Here is a 3939-nt window from a genome sequence, read left to right on the forward strand (position 1 = left end):
TCCCCGTGATCACTATCCCGGCCCAGTGACACGCAAGTCACGAAATCCTCTTTTCCTCATGCGAGAAAAATACAATCCAACTGAGGATCATCTCAACCCAAATCTCTGGTTTCTGATGCGCATATTCCTTGCGTATCTCCCCGCCTCTCCCGACAGAGACGGAGACCCCCGTCTCACCCCCGACTCAACATCCAAGCTCCAAAGACTCAATACCAGGGCTACCCAACCTCAAAACTCTTCCACCTCATACACTGCTCGAAAACATTCCAACATCGAAATTCTCTTGTCATCTAGTGAGTACTGCGACTCCACGCAGTATCACAACACCTTCTGAATAGTGAGTACTACGGCTCCCCGCAGTATCACAACACCCTCTATCTAGTGAGTACTGCGACTCGAATATCCATCACAGACTATGGAGGCAATCAACATAAAAAACGCCCATCGTGCGAAAACCCACTCTCTCAAATAATCTCCCTGGATGCCCATACTCGAAGGGCTCCCCCTAGATCCACAAATACTTGATATGCCACACGTTGATTCAATTTAGGATTCACGAGTAACTCCGAAATAAAGATATCATACCCGGATATCTCAGAATACCCCAACAGAACATCACAAGATCCTGCCACAACCACTGATCTCCTGCCCCAAGCATCTTATAGACACAATAATACATTTCCTCTGAACCCCATAATTAGATCTACATTTTTCCCACATTACGACTTCGGTGCATCTAATTTCTCGATTGGAATACGAGCAAACGCTGCCGCTACGAAATGTGCTGATAATTCTCCGAAACCCTTTTTCCCGACGCTAAAAATCCAAACAAGGATACGCATACCGACCCCAGGAGTTGGCTGCCCAATCATTCTTTATCTACTTGCAACAACACCAATCACCTGTCATGGATACATTCGTCCTCCTCCTCAAGTACTCCCCGCATTAACTCACTCTGACCCCTTTCCTCGATCACCGACATCTCTAGTCTCATTATTTCTTACAGCATATCTCTATACTCCACTTATAACTACTCTTGACAAATCTTTGCTTTCTTACATAGTGCACCCGGTTCTCCCCTACTTAGGGTTCGAACCATCACCAATTAGCACACAACCAACCCACGACTATTTTTCACCAGCAAAATCGCACCTGCCCCAGGAAAGTGCTACGCAACGCCCGATAATTCCCCCTTAAGGAAATCATTCAACCCCCTATACTCTGAACCTCTGATGAACTCCTCAAGAACTTCTCATCAAGACTGTCTCTAATCGTTCCCAATCTCATACCAATCTATCACTAAGCATCTCAATTGCTCAATAACATCCCTGGCTCATAGACTGCACCTCAAAATCATCGTTCCTCTTACCTCAACTCATCAACCAATGTTCCAACACCGGAATTGTCCCAAGGACAGGGACCCACCCCCAACATAGACGAAAACTCTCTGCACTGCAAAACTCGACTGAACTCCCCACTGCTACCACTATAACACGTCCTACTATTCTCAATTAGGAGTGGTGTGGTCCTCAACTACCTCAGTCCCAACTGACTGTCTGCTCACGATAAGTCACTGCCTCGCGGCACCTGCTACCCGATACTCTGGGGGAAAATCATCACTGATAACGACCTGCAGGGTGTACCCCCAAACCCAAAACTGAAACATCAGACCTCTCGTGTCTTGCATGCGAACATAAATAGCACCACCCACCTAGAAGGTGACCTCTCCTCTATCGACTGATTGCTCAACTCAGACCGAAATTTTCCTCTCCCTTTAACTCCTTACCAAAATAATCTGATAGGCACACGCCTTTCCCCTCGAGGGATGCCTCTCCATACTCAATCATGGTCTATAGGCCTAAAACCCATAGCGTCCGATGTCTACCTCATCGATCCTGACCGGATAACAAGATAATCACAAGCATCATTCACTACGAACCATGGTACTCATCCCATGACTTCCCTTCTCAATCTTCTCCGATGTATGGTACTCGAACCATAACATCACTCCTCAATCTGTTCCGATGTATGGTACTCGAACCATAACATCACTCCTCAATCTGTTCCGATGTATGGTACTCGAACCATAACATCGCTCCTCAATCCGTTCCTTAGGACCTTCAGAATGCTCCCTGTATCAAGTATGGGTCCTTTGCTTTCAGTAGTACGGGCCCATACTACCTGCCACATCTACCCATACTTTCCACACGGACCATCCCAGAGCTCCTAAGTAGCTGCTCGACCTGCTCTTTCACCAATCCCATCGCACGTGCTCGCTCCCCAGCGAAATCCTCTACTCTACCAGCGCACTCATCTGGCTAGGTTTACTCCTTAGTCTCTTCCGTTGTCCTCCCACTTCTTTGCTATCAGCTGCTGAAGAGCTCCTAATGATGCCAGCCATCTACCTCCTGAATATCGTCATACTCACTTAGTAGCTGACTCCCATCATCGAGAGCTCCACAAAGCACAAAGAAAGCAGCATTCGAGCATCGAAGAATACATAGGACTCCCTCTCTGTGATAACTCCACCTTCTCGGCTCATCCTCGGAAGTACCACTGAACTTTGTAACTCTACTCCTTGAGTTTTCTAACTGGATACACCCACTCATCACATACTCAAAAGCATAACACATATAACAACAAATCCTAGGCTAAGGCATCACAAATCAGGCCACTCTAGTCCTAAAATATGAAATACCTAGCCTGTCTCTAGCATGCAATAATATCTCATAAAGTGCATCATAGATATTCCTTAACACAAAAGTAAGGGTATTTTGGGAAATCACCGTTTGGCTCTGGCTGATTGTACACACTGCTCTTTCTTGCTTTCTCTTTGAACTCTTATTCATTTTTAGAAAACTATTTATTTGAAAACTTTTTCTTACTTCCTCAGTTTGAGTCCAGATTTACCCGAAGGCACATCCGAATCCCTCAAACCAAGGCTGTGATACCAATTTGTAACACCCCCCTCTGGCACGTATCACAATATTGTCCGCTTTGGGCCACTCGACACGAGGACTTCCCAGGGGGTCACCCATCCTGGTACTACTCCCGCCCGAGCACGCTTAACTGCAGAGTTCTTATGGGATCTGCTGCCCTCATGGCTTTAAAACGCGTTGTGACAAGGAAGGTATCCACACCCCTTAGAAAGAATGCTTAGTTCTCCTTCCAAGCCGATGTGGGATCAGATCTAACCCACGTTGTGTTGTGGACCGGAAGGTTAGGGCTTGGAAAGGTGTATATGCGTAAGTTGTATATTGGGTAACTCACTAAGCTTCGTGCTTACAGTGTTTTGTGTTATGTTATTTTCAGGTTCTTTCAGTAACACGGGACGGCACCGGCTCGATTGTACACACCAGAGAAAGAGTCTTATTTTGGAGGATCCTGGTTTTCTATTCGAGTGAAAATGAAACTATGTTTTGTAATTCAATTATGAATGAGATTTTAAACAAGTGTTCTAAAATAATGATTATTTTAAATGAAAAATTTGTCTTGAAATTTACGGTGTTACAAATGGTATCAGAGCTAGGGCACGAGTCGATGTGTTCGACAGGGACGTCGAACCCTATAATGGGGGGTGAAGGTGGGTTAGATCTGATCCCACATCGGCTTGGAAGGAGAACTAAGCATTCCTTATAAGGGGTGTGGATACCTTCCTTGTCACAACGCGTTTTAAAGCCGTGAGGGCAGCAGATCCCATAAGAACTCTGCAGTTAAGCGTGCTCGGGCGGGAGTAGTACCAGGATGGGTGACCCCCTGGGAAGTCCTCGTGCCGAGTGGCCCAAAGCGGACAATATTGTGATACGTGCCAGAGGGGGATGTTACACTGACCCTATCAGTGGAAAACTCAATAGGTGGGGAAAACCTAAAAGAGTTAATGCGGGAAGAATATTGCCCGTTAGGCAAGATTCAAAAACTAGAACAAGAGCTGTGGGATCT

At 46.0% G+C, this 3939-nt stretch overlaps 1 pseudogene; it reads right to left on the reverse strand.

Annotated features, from left to right (window-relative positions):
- Positions 1–3001: 3001 nt before the first annotated feature.
- On the reverse strand, positions 3002–3119 carry LOC145033037 (5S ribosomal RNA; annotated as a pseudogene).
- Between the last annotated feature and the right edge of the window lie 820 nt (positions 3120–3939).

This window comes from Lactuca saligna, chromosome 2 (genome assembly GCF_052625555.1).
Source record: "Lactuca saligna cultivar CGN05327 chromosome 2, ASM5262555v1, whole genome shotgun sequence".
Classification (NCBI taxonomy): domain Eukaryota; kingdom Viridiplantae; phylum Streptophyta; class Magnoliopsida; order Asterales; family Asteraceae; genus Lactuca; species Lactuca saligna.